Raw genomic sequence first — 23,241 nt, 5'->3', positions numbered from 1 at the left:
CACACAGGGAAACACTGTCCCTACCCTACACCCTCACTCACACAGGGAAACACTGTCCCTACCGTACACCCTCACTCACACAGGGAAACACTGTCCCTACACTACACCCTCACTCACACAGGGAAACACTGTCCCTACTCTACACCCTCACTCACACAGGGAAACACTGTCCCTACCCTACACTCTCACTCACACAGGGAAACATTGTCCCTACCCTACACCCTCACTCACACAGGGAAACACTGTCCCTACCCTACACCCTCACTCACTCAGGGAAACACTGTCCCTACCCTACACCCTCACTCACTCAGGGAAACACTGTCCCTACCCTACACCCTCACTCACACAGGGAAACACTGTCCCTACCCTACACTCTCACTCACTCAGGGAAACACTGTCCCTACCCTACACCCTCACTCACTCAGGGAAACACTGTCCCTACCCTACACCCTCACTCACACAGGTAAACACTGTCCCTACCCTACACCCTCACTCACTCAGGGAAACACTGTCCCTACCCTACACCCTCACTCACTCAGGGAAACACTGTCCCTACACTACACCCTCACTCACACAGGGAAACACTGTCCCTACCCTACACCCTCACTCACACAGGGAAACACTGTCCCTACCCTACACCCTCACTCACTCAGGGAAACACTGTCCCTACACTACACCCTCACTCACACAGGGAAACACTGTCCCTACCCTACACCCTCACTCACACAGGGAAACACTGTCCCTACCCTACACCCTCACTCACTCAGGGAAACACTGTCCCTACACTACACCCTCACTCACACAGGGAAACACTGTCCCTACCCTACACCCTCACTCACACAGGGAAACACTGTCCCTACACTACACCCTCACTCACACAGGGAAACACGGTCCCTACCCTACACCCTCACTCACCAAGGGAAACACTGTCCCTACCCTACACCCTCACTCACACAGGGAAACACTGTCCCTACACTACACCCTCACTCACACAGGGAAACACTGTCCCTACTCTACACCCTCACTCACACAAGGAAACACTGTCCCTACACTTCACCCTCACTCACACAGGGAAACACTGTCCCTACACTACACCCTCACTCACACAGGGAAACACTGTCCCTACACTACACCCTCACTCACACAGGGAAACACTGTCTCTACCCTACACCCTCACTCACACAGGGAAACACTGTCCCTACACTACACCCTCACTCACACAGGGAAACACGGTCCCTACCCTACACCCTCACTCACACAGGGAAACACTGTCCCTACCCTACACCCTCACTCACACAGGGAAACACTGTCCCTACCCTACACCCTCACTCACACAGGGAAACACGGTCCCTACCCTCCCCCTCAATCACACAGGGAAACACTGTCCCTACTCTACACCCTCACTCACACAGGGAAACACTATCCCTACCGTACACCCTCACTCACACAGGGAAACACTGTCCCTCTCTTCCCCCTCACTCACACAGGGAAACACTGTCCCTCTCTTCCCCCTCACTCACACAGGGAAACACGGTCCCTACCCTACACCCTCACTCACACAGGGAAACACTGTCCCTACCCTACACCCTCACTCACACAGGGAAACACTGTCCCAACCCTACACCCTCAATCACACAGGGAAACACTGTCCCTACACTACACCCTCACTCACACAGGGAAACACTGTCCCTACCCACCCCCTCACTCACACAGGGAAACACTGTCCCTACTCTACACCCTCACTCACACAGGGAAACACTGTCCCTACACTACACCCTCACTCACACAGGGAAACACTGTCCCTACCCTACACCCTCACTCACGCAGGGAAACACTGTCCCTACCCTCCACCCTCACTCAGACAGGGAAACACTGTCCCTACACTACACCCTCACTCACGCAGGGAAACACTGTCCCTACCCTCCACCCTCACTCACACAGGGAAACACTGTCCCTACACTACTCCCTCACTCACACAGGGAAACACTGTCCCTACCCTACACCCTCAATCACACATGGAAACACTGTCCCTAAACTACACCCTCACTCACACAGGGAAACACTGTCCCTACCCTACACCCTCACTCACACAGGGAAACACTGTCCCGACTCTACACCCTCACTCACACAGGGAAACACTGTCCCTACCCTACACCCTCACTCACACAGGGAAACACTGTCCCTACCCTACACCCTCACTCACACAGGGAAACACTGTCCCTACTCTACACCCTCACTCACACAGGGAAACACGGTCCCTACCCTCCCCCTCACTCACACAGGGAAACACTGTCCCTACCCTACACCCTCACTCACACAGGGAAACACTGTCCCTACACTACACCCTCACTCACACAGGGAAACACTGTCCCTACCCTACACCCTCACTCACACAGGGAAACACTGTCCCTCTCCTCCCCCTCAATCACACAGGGAAACACTGTCCCTACACTACACCCTCGCTCACACAGGGAAACACTGTCCCTACCCTACACCCTCACTCACACAGGGAAACACTGTCCCAACCCTACACCCTCACTCACACAGGGAAACACTGTCCCTACACTTCACCCTCACTCACACAGGGAAACACTGTCCCTACCGTACACCCTCACTCACACAGGGAAACACTGTCCCTACCCTACACCCTCACTCACACAGGGAAACACTGTCCCTACCAAACACACTCACTCACACAGGGAATCATTGACCCTACCCTTCTCCCTCACTCACACAGGGAAACACTGTCCTTACCCTACAACCTCACTCACGGAGGGAAACACTGTCCCTACACTACACCCTCACTCACGCAGGGAAACACTGTCTCTACCTTACACCGTCACTCACACAAGGAAACACTGTCCCTACCCTACACACTCACTCACACAGGGAATCATTGACCCTACCCTTCTCCCTCACTCACACAGGGAAACACTGTTCCTACCCAACACCCTCACTCACACAGGGAAACACTGTCCCTACCCTACACCCTCACTCACACAGGAAAACACTGTCTCTACACTACACCCTCACTCACACAGAGAAACACTGTCCCTACCCTACACCCTCACTCACACATGGACACACTGTCTCTACACTACACCCTCACTCCCACACGAAAACACTGCCCCTACCCGACACCCTCACTCACACAGGGAAACACTGTCCCTCCCTTCACCCTCACTCACACAGGGAAACACGGTCCCTACCCTCCCCCTCAATCACACAGGGAAACACTGTCCCTACACTACACCCTCGCTCACACAGGGAAACACTGTCCCTACCCTACACCCTCACTCACACAGGGAAACACTGTCCCTACACTTCACCCTCACTCACACAGGGAAACACTGTCCCTACCCTACACCCTCACTCACACAGGGAAACACTGTCCCTACCCTACACCCTCACTCACACAGGGAAACACTGTTCCGACTCCACACCCTCACTCACACAGGGAAACACTGTCCCTACCCTCCCCCTCACTCACACAAGGAAACACTGTCCCTACTCTACACCCTCACTCACACAGGGAAACACTGTCCCTACCCTACACCCTCACTCACACAGGGAAACACTGTCCCTACCTTCCCCCTCACTCACACAGGGAAACACTGTCCCTACCCTACACCCTCACTCACACAGGGAAACACTGTCCCTACCCTACACCCTCACTCACACAGGGAAACACTGTCCCTACACTACACCCTCACTCACACAGGGAAACACTGTCCCTACTCTACACCCTCACTCACACAGGGAAACACTGTCCCTACCCTACACCCTCACTCACACAGGGAAACACTGTCCCTACCCTACACCCTCACTCACACAGGGAAACACTGTCCCTACTCTACACCCTCACTCACACAAGGAAACACTGTCCCTACACTACATCCTCACTCACACAGGGAAACACTGTCCCTACACTACATCCTCACTCACACAGGGAAACACTGTCCCTACACTACACCCTCACTCACACAGGGAAACACTGTCCCTACCCTCCCCCTCACTCACACAGGGAAACACTGTCCCTACCTTCCCCCTCACTCACACAGGGAAACACTGACCGTACCCTACTCCCTCACTCACACAGGGAAACACTGTCCCTACCCTACACCCTCACTCACACAGGGAAACACTGTCCCTACTCTACACCCTCACTCACACAAGGAAACACTGTCCCTACACTACACTCTCACTCACACAGGGAAACACTGACCGTACCCTACTCCCTCACTCACACAGGGAAACACTGTCCCTACACTACACTCTCACTCACACAGGGAAACACTGTCCCTACCCTACACCCTCACTCACACAGGGAAACACTGTCCCTACCCTCCCCCTCACTCACACAGGGAAACACTGTCCCTACCCTACAATCTCAATCACACAGGGAAACACTGTCCCTACCCTACACCCTCACTCACACAGGGAAACACTGTCCCTACTCTACACCCTCACTCACACAGGGAAACACTGTCCCTACACTACACCCTCACTCACACAGGGAAACACTGTCCCTACCCTACACCCTCACTCACACAGGGAAACACTGTCCCTACCGTACACCCTCAATCACACAGGTAAACACTGTCCCTACCCTACACCCTCACTCACACAGGGAAACACTGTCCCTACTCTACACCCTCAATCACACAGGGAAACACTGTCCCTACCGTACACCCTCAATCACACAGGTAAACACTGTCCCTACCCTACACCCTCAATCACACAGGTAAACACTGTCCCTACCCTACACCCTCAATCACACAGGGAAACACTGTCCCTCCCCTCCCCCTCACTCATACAGGGAAACACTGTCCCTACCCTACACCCTCAATCACACAGGTAAACACTGTCCCTACCCTACACCCTCACTCACACAGGGAAACACTGTCCCTACTCTACATCCTCACTCACACAGGGAAACACTGTCCCTACCCTACACCCTCACTCACTCAGGGAAACACTGTCCCTACCCTACACCCTCACTCACTCAGGGAAACACTGTCCCTACACTACACCCTCACTCACACAGGGAAACACTGTCCCTACCCTACACCCTCACTCACACAGGGAAACACTGTCCCTACACTACACCCTCACTCACACAGGGAAACACTGTCCCTACCCTACACCCTCACTCACTCAGGGAAACACTGTCCCTACCCTACACCCTCACTCACTCAGGGAAACACTGTCCCTACACTACACCCTCACTCACTCAGGGAAACACTGTCCCTACACTACACCCTCACTCACACAGGGAAACACTGTCCCTACCCTACACCCTCACTCACACAGGGAAACACTGTCCCTACCCTACACCCTCACTCACTCAGGGAAACACTGTCCCTACACTACACCCTCACTCACACAGGGAAACACTGTCCCTACCCTACACCCTCACTCACACAGGGAAACACTGTCCCTACACTACACCCTCACTCACACAGGGAAACACGGTCCCTACCCTACACCCTCACTCACCAAGGGAAACACTGTCCCTACCCTACACCCTCACTCACACAGGGAAACACTGTCCCTACACTACACCCTCACTCACACAGGGAAACACTGTCCCTACTCTACACCCTCACTCACACAGGGAAACACTGTCCCTACGATACACCCTCACTCACACAGGGAAACACTGTCCCTACCCTACACCCTCACTCACACAGGGAAACACTGTCCCTACACTACACCCTCACTCACACAGGGAAACACTGTCCCTACTCTACACCCTCACTCACACAGGGAAACACTGTCCCTACGATACACCCTCACTCACACAGGGAAACACTGTCCCTACACTACACCCTCACTCACACAGGGAAACACTGTCCCTACCCTACACCCTCACTCACACAGGGAAACACTGTCCCTACACTACACCCTCACTCACACAGGGAAACACTGTCCCTACTCTACACCCTCACTCACACAGGGAAACACTGTCCCTACGATACACCCTCACTCACACAGGGAAACACTGTCCCTACACTACACCCTCACTCACACAGGGAAACACTGTCCCTACTCTACACCCTCAATCACACAGGGAAACACTGTCCCTACCCTACACCCTCACTCACACAGGGAAACACTGTCCCTACCCTACACCCTCACTCACACAGGGAAACACTGTCCCTACCCTACACCCTCACTCACACAGGGAAACACTGTCCCTACCCTACACCCTCACTCACACAGGGAAACACTGTCCCTACCCTACACCCTCACTCACACAGGGAAACACTGTCCCTACCCTACACCCTCACTCACACAGGGAAACACTGTCCCTACCCTACACCCTCACTCACACAGGGAAACACTGTCCCTACCCTACACCCTCACTCACACAGGGAAACACTGTCCCTACCCTACACCCTCACTCACACAGGGAAACACTGTCCCTCTCCTCCCTCTCACTCACACAGGGAAACACTGTCCCTACACTACACCCTCACTCACACAGGGAAACACTGTCCCTACCCTACTCCCTCACTCACACAGGGATGCACTGTCCCTACCCTCCCCCTCACTCACACAGGGAAACACTGTCCCTACACTACACCCTCACTCACACAGGGAAACACTGTCTCTACCCTACACCCTCACTCACACAGGGAAACACTGTCCCTACACTACACCCTCACTCACACAGGGAAACACTGTCCCTACTCTACACCCTCACTCACGCAGGGAAACACTGTCCCTACACTACACCATCACTCACACAGGGAAACACTGTCCCTACCCTACTCCCTCACTCACACAGGGAAACACTGTCCCTACTCTACACCCTCAATCACACAGGGAAACACTGTCCCTACCCTACACCCTCACTCACACAGGGAAACACTGTCCCTACCCTACACCCTCACTCACACAGGGAAACACTGTCCCTCTCCTCCCTCTCACTCACACAGGGAAACACTGTCCCTACCCTACACCCTCACTCACACAGGGAAATCCTGTCCCTACCCTACACCCTCACTCACACAGGGAAACACTGTCCCTCTCCTCCCTCTCACTCACACAGGGAAACACTGTCCCTGCCCTACACCCTCACTCACACAGGGAAACACTGTCCCTACCCTACACCCTCACTCACACAGGGAAATCCTGTCCCTACCCTACACCCTCACTCACACAGGGAAACACTGTCCCTCTCCTCCCTCTCACTCACACAGGGAAACACTGTCCCTGCCCTACACCCTCACTCACACAGGGAAACACTGTCCCTACCCTACACCCTCACTCACACAGGGAAACACTGTCCCTACACTACACCCTCACTCACACAGGGAAACACTGTCCCTACACTACACCCTCACTCACACAGGGAAACACTGTCCCTACACTACTCCCTCACTCACTCAGGGAAACACGGTCCCTACCCTCCCCCTCAATCACACAGGGAAACACTGTCCCTACTCTACACCCTCACTCACACAGGGAAACACTGTCCCTCCCCTGCACCCTCACTCACACAGGGAAACACTGTCCCTACCCTACACCCTCACTCACACAGGGAAACACTGTCCCGACTCTACACCCTCACTCACACAGGGAAACACGGTCCCTACCCTCCCCCTCACTCACACAGGGAAACACTGTCCCTACCCTACACCCTCACTCACACAGGGAAACACTGTCCCTACACTACACCCTCACTCACACAGGGAAACACTGTCCCTACCCTACACCCTCACTCACACAGGGAAACACTGTCCCTACCCGACACTCTCACTCACACAGGGAAACACTGTCCCGACCCTACACCCTCACTCACACAGGGAAACACTGTCCCTACCCTACACCCTCACTCACACAGGGAAACACTGTCCCTACCCGACACTCTCACTCACACAGGGAAACACTGTCCCGACCCTACACCCTCACTAACACAGGGAAACACTGTCCCTACTCTACACCCTCACTCACACAGGGAAACACTGTCCCTACCCTACACTCTCACTCACACAGGGAAACACTGACCCTACCCTACACCCTCACTCACACAGGGAAACACTATCCCTACACTACACCCTCACTCACACAGGGAAACACTGACCCTACCCTACACCCTCACTCACACAGGGAAACACTATCCCTACACTACACCCTCACTCACACAGGGAAACACTGTCCCGACCCTACACCCTCACTCACACAGGGAAACACTGTCCCTACTCTACACCCTCACTCACATAGAGAAACACTGTCCCTACCCAACACCCTCACTCACACAGGGAAACACTGTCCCTACACTACACCCTCACTCACACAGGGAAACACTGTCCCTACCGTACACCCTCACTCACACAGGGAAACACTGTCCCTACCCTACACCCTCACTCACACAGGGAAACACTGTCCCTACCAAACACACTCACTCACACAGGGAATCATTGACCCTACCCTTCTCCCTCACTCACACAGGGAAACACTGTCCTTACCCTACAACCTCACTCACGGAGGGAAACACTGTCCCTACACTACACCCTCACTCACGCAGGGAAACACTGTCTCTACCTTACACCGTCACTCACACAAGGAAACACTGTCCCTACCCTACACACTCACTCACACAGGGAATCATTGACCCTACCCTTCTCCCTCACTCACACAGGGAAACACTGTTCCTACCCAACACCCTCACTCACACAGGGAAACACTGTCCCTACCCTACACCCTCACTCACACAGGAAAACACTGTCTCTACACTACACCCTCACTCACACAGAGAAACACTGTCCCTACCCTACACCCTCACTCACACATGGACACACTGTCTCTACACTACACCCTCACTCCCACACGAAAACACTGCCCCTACCCGACACCCTCACTCACACAGGGAAACACTGTCCCTCCCTTCACCCTCACTCACACAGGGAAACACTGTCCCTACACTACACACTCACTCACACATGGACACACTGTCCCTACACTACACCCTTACTCCCACACGAAAACACTGTCCCTACCCTACACCCTCACTCACACAGGGAAACACTGTCCCTACCTTCACCCTCACTCACACAGGGAAACACTGTCCCTACCCTACACCCTGACTCACACAGGGAAACACTGTCCCTACCCTACACACTCACTCACACATGGACACACTGTCCCTACACTACACCCTCACTACCACACGAAAACACTGTCCCTATACTACACCCTCACTCACACAGGGAAACACTGTCCCGACTCTACACCCTCACTCACACAGGGAAACACTGTCCCTACACTACACCCTCACTCACACAGGGAAACACTGTCCCTACCCTCCCCCTCACTCACACTAGGAAACATTGTCCCTACACTACACCCTCACTCCCACACGAAAACACTGTCCCTACCCTACACCCTCACTCACACAGGGAAACACTGTCCCTACCTTCACCCTCACTCCCACACGAAAACACTGTCCCTACCCTACACCCTCACTCACACAGGGAAACACTGTCCCTACCCTACACACTCACTCACACATGGACACACTGTCCCTACACAACACCCTCACTCCCACACGAAAACACTGTCCCTATACTACACCCTCACTCACACAGGGAAACACTGTCCCGACTCTACACCCTCACTCACACAGGGAAACACTGTCCCTACACTACACCCTCACTCACTCAGGGAAACACTGTCCCTACCCTACACCCTCACTCACACAGGGAAACACTGTCCCTACCCTCCCCCTCACTCACATTAGGAAACACTGTCCCTACACTACACCCTCACTCACACAGGGAAACACTGTCCCTACCGTACACCCTCACTAACACAGGGAAACACTGTTCCTACCCTCCCCCTCACTCACACAGGGAAACACTGTCCCTACCCTACTCCCTCACTCAGACAGGGAAACACTGTCCCTACCCTACACCCTCACTCACACAGGGAAACACTGTTCCTACCCTCCCCCTCACTCACACAGGGAAACACTGTTCCTACCCTCCCCCTCACTCACACAGGGAAACACTGTCCCTACCCTACTCCCTCACTCAGACAGGGAAACACTGTCCCTACACTACACCCTCACTCTCACAGGGAAACACTGTCTCTACCTTCCCCCTCACTCACACAGGGAAACACTGTCTCTACCTTACACCGTCACTCACACAGGGAAACACTGTCCCGACTCTACACCCTCACTCACACAGGGAAACACTGTCCCGACTCTACACCCTCACTCACACAGGGAAACACTGTCCCTACCCTACACCCTCACTCACACAGGGAAACACTGTCCCTACCGTACACCCTCACTAACACAGGGAAACACTGTCCCGACCCTACACCCTCACTCACACAGGGAAACACTGTCCCTACCTTCCCCCTCACTCACACAGGGAAACACTGTCCCTACCCTACACCCTCACTCACACAGGGAAACACTGTCCCTAACTTCCCCCTCACTCACACAGGGAAACACTGTCCCTACCCTACACCCTCACTCACACAGGGAAACACTTTCCCTACCCTACTCCCTCACTAACACAGGGAAACACTGTCCCGACCCTACACCCTCACTCACACAGGGAAACACTGTCCCTACCTTCCCCCTCACTCACACAGGGAAACACTGTCCCTACCCTACACCCTCACTCACACAGGGAAACACTGTCCCTACCTTCCCCCTCACTCACACAGGGAAACACTGTCCCTACCCTACTCCCTCACTCACACAGGGAAACACTGTCCCTACCGACACCCTCACTCACACAGGGAAACACTGTCTCTACCCTACACCCTCACTCACACAGGGAAACTCTGTCTCTACCCTACACCCTCACTCACACAGGGAAACACTGTCCCTCCTCTACACCCACACTCACACAGGGAAACTCTGTCCCTACACTACACCCTCACTCTCACAGGGAAACACTGTCTCTACCTTCCCCCTCACTCACACAGGGAAACACTGTCTCTACCTTACACCGTCACTCACACAGGGAAACACTGTCCCGACTCTACACCCTCACTCACACAGGGAAACACTGTCCCGACTCTACACCCTCACTCACACAGGGAAACACTGTCCCTACCCTACTCCCTCACTCACACAGGGGATCACAGTCCCTACCTTCCCCCTCACTCACACAGGGAAACACTGTCCCTACCCTACACCCTCACTCACACAGGGAAATACTGTCCCTACCGTACACCCTCACTCACACAGACAAACACTGTCCCTCTCCTCCCCCTCCCTCACACAGGGAAACACTGTCCCTACCCTACACTCTCACTCACACAGGGAATGACTGACACTACCCTACTCCCTCACTCACGCAGGGAAACACTGACCCTACACTACACCCTCACTCACACAGGGAAACACTGTCCCTACGCGACACCCTCACTAACACAGGGAAACACTGTCCCTACCCTACACCCTCACTAACACAGGGAAACACTGTCCCTACCCTACACCCTCACTCACGCAGGGAAACACTGTCCCTACCGACACCCTCACTCACACAGGGAAACACTGTCTCTACACTACACCCTCACTCACACAGGGAAACACTGTCCCTACCCTACACCCTCACTCACACAGGGAAACACTGTCCCTCCTCTACACCCACACTCACACAGGGAAACTCTGTCCCTACACTACACCCTCACTCTCACAGGGAAACACTGTCTCTACCTTCCCCCTCACTCACACAGGGAAACACTGTCTCTACCCTACACCGTCACTCACACAGGGAAACACTGTCCCGACTCTACACCCTCACTCACACAGGGAAACACTGTCCCGACTCTACACCCTCACTCACACAGGGAAACACTGTCCCTACCCTACACACTCACTCACACAGGGGATCACAGTCCCTACCTTCCCCCTCACTCACACAGGGAAACACTGTCCCTACCCTACACCCTCACTCACACAGGGAAATACTGTCCCTACCGTACACCCTCACTCACACAGACAAACACTGTCCCTCTCCTCCCCCTCCCTCACACAGGGAAACACTGTCCCTACACTTCACTCTCACTCACACAGGGAATGACTGACACTACCCTACTCCCTCACTCACGCAGGGAAACACTGACCCTACACTACACCCTCACTCACACAGGGAAACACTGTCCCTACCCTACACCCTCACTCACCCAGGGAAACACTGTCCCTACGCGACACCCTCACTAACACAGGGAAACACTGTCCCTACCCTACACCCTCACTAACACAGGGAAACACTGTCCCTACCCTACACCCTCACTCACGCAGGGAAACACTGACCGTACCCTACACCCTCACTCACACAGGGAAACACTGACCCTACCCTACACCCTCACTCACACAGGGAAACACTGTCCCTAACCGACACCCTCACTCACACAGGGAAACACTGTCCCTACCCTACACCCTCAATCACACAGGGAAACACTGTCCCTACCCTACACCCTCACTCACACAGGGAAACACTGTCCCTACCCTACACCCTCACTCACGCAGCGAAACACTGTCCCTACCTTACACCCTCAATCACACAGGGAAACACTGTCCCTACACTACACCGTCACTCACACAGGGAAACACTGTCCCTACCCTACACCCTCAATCACACAGGGAAACACTGTCCCGACTCTACACCCTCAGTCACACAGGGAAACACGGTCCCTACCCTCCCCCTCAATCACACAGGGAAACACTGTCCCTACACTACACCCTCACTCACACAGGGAAACACTGTCCCTACACTTCACCCTCACTCACACAGGGAAACACTGTCCCTACCCTACACCCTCACTCACACAGGGAAACACTGTCCCTACCCTACACCCTCAATCACACAGTGAAACACTGTCCCTACCCTACACCCTCACTCACACAGGGAAACACTGTCCCTACCCTACACCCTCAATCACACAGTGAAACACTGTCCCTACCCTACACCCTCACTCACACAGGGAAACACTGTCCCTACACTACACCCTCACTCACACAGGGAAACACTGTCCCTACCCTACACCCTCACTCATACAGGGAAACACTATCCCTACCCTACACCCTCACTCACACAGGGAAACACTGTCCCTCTCCTCCCCCTCACTCACACAGGGAAACATTGTCCCTACACTACACCCTCACTCACACAGGGAATCACTGACCCTACCCAACACACTCACTCACGCAGGGAAACACTGTCCCTACCCTACATTCTCACTCACACAGGGAAACACTGACCCTACCCTACACCCTCACTCACACAGGGAAACACTGTCCCTACCCTACACCCTCACTCACACAGGGAAACACTGTCCCTACCCTACTCCCTCACTCAAGCAGGGAAACACTGACGCTACCCAACACCCTCACACCCACAGGGAAACACTGTCCCTACCCTACACCCTCAATCACACAGGGAAACACTGTCCCTACACTACACCCTCACTCACACAGGGAAACACTGTCCCTACCCTCCACCCTCACCCACACAGGGAAACACTGTCCCTAACCTACACCCTCAATCACACAGGGAAAGACTGTCCCTACACTACACCCTCACTCACAAAGGGAAACACTGTCCCTACCCTACACCCTCAATCACACAGGGTAACACTATCCCTACCATACACCCTCACTCACACAGGGAAAAACTGTCCCTACCGTACACCCTCACTCACACAGGGAAACAATCTCCCTACCCTACACCCTCACTCACACAGGGAAACACTGTCCCTACCCTACACCCTCACTCACACAGGGAATCATTGACCCTACCCTTCTCCCTCACTCACACAGGGAAACACTGTCCCTACCCAACACCCTCACTCACACAGGGAAACACTGTCCCTACCCTACACCCTCAATCACACAGGGAAACACTGTCCCTACCCTCCACCCTCACTCACACAGGGAAACAATGTCTCTACTCTACACCGTCACTCACACAAGGAAACACTGTCTCTACCCTACACCCTCACTCACACAGGGAAACACTGTCCCTACCCTACACCCTCACTCACACAGGGAAACACTGTCCCTACACTACACCCTCACTCACACAGGGAAACACTGTCCCTACACTACACCCTCACTCACACAGGGATGCACTGTCCCGACTCTACACCCTCACTCACACAGGGAAACACTGTCCCTACCCTACTCCCTCACTCACAGAGGGAAACACTGTCCCTCTCCTCACCCTCACTCACACAAGGAAACAGTGTCCCTCTCCTCCCCCTCACTCACAAAAGGAAACAGTGTCCCTCTCCTCCCCCTCACTCACACAGGGAAACACTGTCCGTACACGACTCCCTCACTCACACAGGGAAACACTGTCCCGACCCTACTCCCTCACTCACACAGGGAAACACTATCCCTACCCTACACCCTCACTCACACAGGGAAACACTGTCCCTACACTACACCCTCACTCACACAGGGATGCACTGTCCCGACTTACACCCTCACCCACACAGGGAAACACTGTCCCTACCTTACACCCTCACTCACACAGGGAAACACTGTCCCTACACTACACCCTCACTCACACAGGGATGCACTGTGCCTACACTACACCCTCACTCACGCAGGGAAACACTGTTCCTACCCTCCCCCTCACTCAGACAGGGAAACACTGTCGCTACACTACACCCTCACTCACACAGGGAAACACTGTCCCTACCCTACACCCTCACTCACACAGGGAAAAACTGTCCCTACACTACACCCTCACTCACACAGGCAAACACTGTCTCTTCCCTACACCCTCACTCACACAGGGAAACACTGTCCGTACCCTACACCCTCACTCACGCAGGGAAACACTGTCCCTACCTTCCCCATCACTCACACAGGGAAACACTGTCCCTACCCTACACCCTCACTCACTCAGGGAAACACTGTCCCTACACTAAACCCTCACTCACACAGGGAAACACTGTCCCTACCCTACACCCTCACTCACACAGGGAAACACTGTCCCAACACTACACCCTCACTCACACAGGGAAACACTGTCCCTACACTACACCCTCACTCACACAGGGAAACACTGTCCCTACCCTCCACCCTCACTCACACAGGGAAACACTGTCCCAACACTACACCCTCACTCACACAGGGAAACACTGTCCCTACACTACACCATCACTCACACAGGGATGCACTGTCCCTAACGTACACCCTCACTCACACAGGGAAACACTGTCCCTACCTTCCCCCTCACTCACACAGGGAAACACTGTCCCTACCTTCCCCCTCACTCACCCAGGGAAACACTGTCGCTACCCTACTACCTCACTCACACAGGGAAACACTGTCCCTACCCTACACCCTCACTCACACAGGGAAACACTGTCCCTACACTACACCCTCACTCACACAGGGAAACACTGTCCCTACCGTACACCCTCACTCACACAGGGAAACACTGTCCCTACCCTACACCCTCACTCACACAGGGAAACATTGTCCCTACACTTCACCCTCACTCACACAGGGAAACACTGTCCCTACACTACACACTCACTCACACAGGGAAACACCGTCCCTACACTTCACCCTCACTCACACAGGGAAACACTGTCCCTACCCTACACCCTCACTCACACAGGGAAACAATGTCTCTACTCTACACCGTCACTCACACAAGGAAACACTGTCTCTACCCTACACCCTCACTCACACAGGGAAACACTGTCCCTACCGTCCCCCTCACTCACACAGGGAAACACTGTCCCTACCCTACACCCTCACTCACACAGGGAAACACTGTCCCTACACTACACCCTCACTCACACAGGGATGCACTGTCCCGACTCTACACCCTCACTCACACAGGGAAACACTGTCCCTACCCTACTCCCTCACTCACAGAGGGAAACACTGTCCCTCTCCTCACCCTCACTCACACAAGGAAACAGTGTCCCTCTCCTCCCCCTCACTCTCACAAGGAAACAGTGTCCCTCTCCTCCCCCTCACTCACACAGGGAAACACTGTCCCTCTCCTCCCCCTCACTCACACAGGGAAACACTGTCCCTACCCTACACCCTCACTCACACAGGGAAACACTGTCCCTCTCCTCCCCCTCACTCACACAGGGAAACACTGTCCCTACACTACACCCTCACTCACACCGGGAAACACTGTCCCGACCCTACTCCCTCACTCACACAGGGAAACACTATCCCTACCCTACACCCTCACTCACACAGGGAAACACTGTCACTACACTACACCCTCACTCACACAGGGATGCACTGTCCCGACTTACACCCTCACCCACACAGGGAAACACTGTCCCTACCTTACACCCTCACTCACACAGGGAAACACTGTCACTACACTACACCCTCACTCACACAGGGATGCACTGTCCCGACTTACACCCTCACCCACACAGGGAAACACTGTCCCTACCTTACACCCTCACTCACACAGGGAAACACTGTCCCTACACTACACCCTCACTCACACAGGGATGCACTGTCCCTACACTACACCCTCACTCACGCAGGGAAACACTGTTCCTACCCTCCCCCTCACTCAGACAGGGAAACACTGTCGCTACACTACACCCTCACTCACACAGGGAAACACTGTCCCTACCCTACACCCTCACTCACACAGGGAAAAACTGTCCCTACCCTACACCCTCACTCACACAGGGAAACACTGTCCCTTCCCTACACCCTCACTCACACAGGGAAACACTGTCCGTACCCTACACCCTCACTCACGCAGGGAAACACTGTCCCTATCTTCCCCCTCACTCACACAGGGAAACACTAACCCTACTCTACACCCTCACTCACACAGGGAAACACTGTCCCTACTCTACACCCTCACTCACACAGGGAATCACTGACCCTACACTACACCCTCACTCACACAGGGAAACACTGTCCCGACACTACACCCTCACTCACACAGGGAAACACTCTCCTTACCCTACACCCTCAATCACACAGGGAAACACTGTCCCTACACTACACCCTCACTCACACAGGGATGCACTGTCCCTACACTACACCCTCACTCACACAGGGAAACACTGTCCCTACACTACACCCTCACTAACACAGGGAAACACTGTGCCTACCCTACACCCTCACTCACACAGGGAAACACTGTCCCTACCCTCCACCCTCACTCACACAGGGAAACACTGTCCCAACACTACACCCTCACTCACACAGGGAAACACTGTCCCTACACTACACCCTCACTCACACAGGGAAACACTGTCCCTACCCTCCACCCTCACTCACACAGGGAAACACTGTCCCAACACTACACCCTCACTCACACAGGGAAACACTGTCCCTACACTACACCATCACTCACACAGGGATGCACTGTCCCTAACGTACACCCTCACTCACACAGGGAAACACTGTCCCTACCTTCCCCCTCACTCACACAGGGAAACACTGTCCCTACCTTCCCCCTCACTCACCCAGGGAAACACTGTCGCTACCCTACTACCTCACTCACACAGGGAAACACTGTCCCTACCCTACACCCTCACTCACACAGGGAAACACTGTCCCTACACTACACCCTCACTCACACAGGGAAACACTGTCCCTACCGTACACCCTCACTCACACAGGGAAACACTGTCCCTACCCTACACCCTCACTCACACAGGGAAACATTGTCCCTACACTTCACCCTCACTCACACAGGGAAACACTGTCCCTACACTACACACTCACTCACACAGGGAAACACCGTCCCTACACTTCACCCTCACTCACACAGGGAAACACTGTCCCTACCTTACCCCTCACTCACACAGGGAATCACTGTCCCTACCCTACACCCTCACTCATACAGGGAAACACTGTCCCTACCTTACACCCTCACTCACACAGAGAAACACTGTCCCTCTCCTCCCCCTCACTCACACAGGGAAACACTGTCCCTACACTACACCCTCACTCACACATGGTCACACTGTCCCTACACAACACACTCACTCACGCAGGGAAACACTGACCCTACCCTACACCCTCACTCACTCAGGGAAACACTGTCCCTACCTTCACCCTCACTCACACAGGGAAATACTGTCCCTACCCTACTCCCTCACTCACGCAGGGAAACACTGACCCTACCCTACACCCTCACACACACAGAGAAACACTGTCCCTACCCTACACCCTCAATCACACAGGGAAACACTGTCCCTAACCTACACCCTTAATCACACAGGGAAAGACTGTCCCTACACTACACCCTCACTCACACAGGAAAACACTGTCCCTACCCTCCCCCTCAATCACACAGGGAAACACTGTCCCTACCCTACACCCTCAATCACACAGGGAAACACTGTCCCTACACTACACCCTCACTCACACAGGGAAACATTGTCCTACACTACACCCTCACTCACACAGGGAAACACTGTCCCTACCCTACACCCTCAATCACACAGAGAAACACTGTCCCTACACTACACCCTCACTCACACAGGGAAACACTGTCCCTACACTACACCCTCACTCACACAGGGAAACACTGACCCTACCCTCTCCCTCACTCACACAGGGAAACACTGTCCCTACCCTACACCCTCACTCACACAGGGAAACACTGTCCCTACCGTTCACCCTCACTCACATAGGGAAACACTGTCCCTCCCCTACGCCCTCACTCACACAGGGAAATACTGTCCCTACCCTACACCCTCACTCACACAGGGAAACACTGTCCCTCTCCTCCCCCTCACTCACACAGGGAAACACTGTCCCTACCCTACACTCTCACTCACACAGGGAAACACTGTCCCTAACCTACACCCTCACTCACTCAGGGAAACACTGTCCCTACCCTACACCCTCACTCACTCAGGGAAACACTGTCCCTTCCCTACACCCTCACTCACACAGAGAAACACTGTCCCTACCCTACACCCTCACTAACAGAGGGAAACACTGTCCCTACCCTACTCCCTCACTCGCACAGGGAAACACTGTCCCGACTCTACACCCTCACTCACACAGGGAAACACTGTCCCTAAACTACACCCTCACTCACACAGGGAAACACTGTCCCTACCCTACACCTTCACTCACACAGGGAAACACTGACCCTACCCTACTCCCTCACTCACACAGGGAAACACTGTCCCTATCTCCCCCTCACTAACACAGGGAAACACTGACCCTACACAACACCCTCACTCACTCAGGGAAACACTGTCCCTACCCTCCCCCTCACTCACACAGGGAAACACTGTCCCTACCCTACTCCCTCACTCACACAGGGAAACACTGTCCCTGTCTCCCCCTCACTCACTCAGGGGAGCACTGTCCCTCTCCTCACCCTCACTCACTCAGGGAAACACTGTCCCTGCCCTACACCCTCACTCACACAGGGAAACACTGTCCCTACCCTACACCCTCACTCACACAGGGAAACACTGTCCCTACCCTACACCCTCACTCACACAGGGAAACACTGTCCCCACCCTACACCCTCACTCACACAGGGAAACACTGTCCCTTCCCTACACCCTCACTCACACAGGGAAACACTGTCCGTACCCTACAACCTCACTCACACAGGGAATCACTGTCCCTACCTTCCCCCTCACTCACACAGGGAAACACTGTCCCTACCCTACACCCTCACTCACACAGGGAAACACTGTCCCTACCCTACACCCTCACTCACACAGGGAAACACTGTCCCTACCCTACATTCTCACTCACACAGGGAAACACTGTCCCAACCCTACACCCTCACTCACACAGGGAAACACTGTCCCTACCCTACACCCTCACTCACACAGGGAAACACTGTCCCTACCCTACACCCTCACTCACACAGGGAAACACTGTCCCTACCCTACATTCTCACTCACACAGGGAAACACTGTCCCAACCCTACACCCTCACTCACACAGGGAAACACTGTCTCTACTCTACACCCTCACTCACACAGGGAAACAATGTCTCTACTCTACACCCTCACTGACACAGGGAAACACTGTCCCTACACTACACCCTCACTCACACAGGGAAACACTGTCCCTACCCTACACCCTCACTCACACAGGGAAACACTGTCCCTACCCTACACCCTCACTCACACAGGGAAACACTGTCCCTACACTACACCCTCACTCACACAGGGAAACACTGTCCCTACACTACACCCTCACTCACACAGGGAAACACTGTCCCTACCCTACACCCTCACTCACACAGGGAAACACTGTCCCTACCGTCCCCCTCACTCACACAGGGAAACACTGTCCATACACTACTCCCTCACTCACACAGGGAAACACTGACCCTACCCTCCCCCTCACTCACACAGGGAAACACTGTCCCTCTCCTCACCCTCACTCACACAGGGAAACACTGTCCCTACCCTACACCCTCACTCACACAGGGAAACACTGTCCCTACCCTACAACCTCACTCACACAGGGAAACACTGACCCTACCCTCCCCCTCACTCACACAGGGAAACACTGACCCTACCCTCCCCCTCACTCACACAGGGAAACACTGTCCGTACACTACACCCTCACTCACACAGGGAAACACAGTCCCAACCCTACACCCTCACTCACACAGGGAAACACTGTCCCTACCCTACACCCTCACTCACACAGGGAAACACTGTCCCTACCCTACACCCTCACTCACACAGGGAAACACTGTCCCTACCCTACAACCTCACTCACACAGGGAAACACTGTCCCTACCCTACAACCTCACTCACACAGGGAAACACTGACCCTACCCTCCCCCTCACTCACACAGGGAAACACTGTCCGTACACTACACCCTCACTCACACAGGGAAACACAGTCCCAACACTACTCCCTCACTCACACAGGGAAACACTGTCCGTACACTACACCCTCACTCACACAGGGAAACACAGTCCCAACACTACACCCTCACTCACACAGGGAAACACTGTCCCTACCCTACTCCCTCACTCACTCAGGGAAACACTGTCCCTACCCTACACCCTCACTCACACAGGGAAACACAGTCCCAACACTACACCCTCACTCACACAGGGAAACACTGTCCCTACACTACACCCTCACTCACACAGGGAAACACGGTCCCTACCCGACACCCTCACTCACACAGGGAAACACGGTCCCTACCCGACACCCTCACTCACACAGGGAAACACTGTCTCTACCCTACAACCTCACTCACACAGGGAAACACTGTCCCGACACTACACCCTCACTCACACAGGGAAACACTGTCCCGCTCCTCCCCCTCACTCACACAGGGAAACACTGTCCGTACCCTACACCCTCACAAACACAGGGAAACACTGTCCCTACTCTACACCCTCACTCATACAGGGAAACACTGTCCCTACCCTACACTCTCACTCACACAGGGAAACACTGTCCCTACCCTACACCCTCAATCACACAGGGAAACACTATCCCTACCCTACACCCTCACTCACACAGGGAAACACTGTCCGTACACGACTCCCTCACTCACACAGGGAATCACTGTCCCTACCCTGCACCCTCACTCACACAGGGAAATACTGTCCCTACACTTCACCCTCACTAACACAGGGAAACACTGTCCCTACACTACACCCTCACTCACACAGGGAAACACTGTCCCTACACTACACCCTCACTAACACAGGGAATCACTGTCCCTACACTACACCCTCACTCACAGAGAGAAACACTGTCCCGACCCACCCCCTCACTCACACAGGGAAACACTGTCCCTACCCTCCCCCTCACTCACACAGGGAAACACTGTCCCTACCCTCACCCTCACTGACACAGGGAAACACTGTCCCTACCCTCCCCCTCACTCACACAGGGAAACACTGTCCCTACCCTACACCCTCACTCACACAGGGAAACACTGTCCCTACCGTCCCCGTCACTCACACAGGGAAACACTGTCCCTACCCTCCCCTCACTCACACAGGGAAACACAGTCCCTCTCTTCCCCCTCACTCACGCAGGGAAACACTGACCCTACCCTACACCCTCACTCACACAGGGAAACACTGTCCCTACACTACACCCTCACTCACGCAGGGAAACACTGTCCCTACACTACACCCTCACTCACACAGGGAAACACTGTCCCTACCCTACACCCTCACTAACACAGGGAAACACTGACCCTACCCTACACCCTCACTCACTCAGGGAAACACTGTCCCTACCCTACACCCTCACTCACACAGGGAAACACTGTCCCTACCCTCCCCTCACTCACACAGGGAAACACTGTTCCTCTCTTCCCCCTCACTCACGCAGGGAAACACTGTCCCTACCCTACACCCTCACTCACTCAGGGAAACAGTGTCCCTCTCCTCCCCCTCACTCACACAGGGAAACACTGTCACTCTCCTCCCCCTCACTCACACAGGGAAACACTGTCACTCTCCTCCCCCTCACTGACACAGGGAAACAGTGTCCCTACCCTACACCCTCACTCACGCAGGGAAACACTGTCCCTACCCTACACCCTCACTCACTCAGGGAAACAGTGTCCCTCTCCTCCCCCTCACACACACAGGGAAACACTGTCACTCTCCTCCCTCTCACTCACACACGGAAACACTGTGCCTACCCTCACACTCACTCACACAGGGAAACACTGTCTCTACCCTACACCCTCACTCACACAGGGAAACACTGTCCCTAACCTACACCCTCACTCACACAGGGAAACACTGTCCCTGCCCTGCACCCTCACTCACACAGGGAAACACTGTCCCTACCCTGCACCCTCACTCACACAGCGAAACACTGTCCTTACCATCCCCCTCACTCACACAGGGAAAGACTGTCCCTACCTTGCCCCTCACTCACACAGGGAAACACTGTCCCTACACTACACCCTCACTCACACAGGGAAACACTGTCCCTACACTACACCCTCACACACACAGGGAAACACTGTCCCTACACTACACCCTCACTCACACAGGGAAACACTGTCCTTACCATCCCCCTCACTCACACAGGGAAAGACTGTCCCTAAGTTGCCCCTCACTCACACAGGGAAACACTGTCCCTACCCTACTCCCTCACTCACACAGGGAAACACTGTCCCTACCCTACACCCTCACTCACACAGGGAAACACTGTCCCTACCCTACACCCTCAATCACACAGGGAAACACTATCCCTACCCTACACCCTCACTCACACAGGGAAACACTGTCCGTACACGACTCCCTCACTCACACAGGGAATCAC

Source organism: Chiloscyllium punctatum, chromosome 30 (assembly GCF_047496795.1).
Source record: "Chiloscyllium punctatum isolate Juve2018m chromosome 30, sChiPun1.3, whole genome shotgun sequence".
NCBI classification, from domain to species: Eukaryota; Metazoa; Chordata; class Chondrichthyes; order Orectolobiformes; family Hemiscylliidae; genus Chiloscyllium; species Chiloscyllium punctatum.
This window is presented reverse-complemented; position numbering follows the sequence as displayed.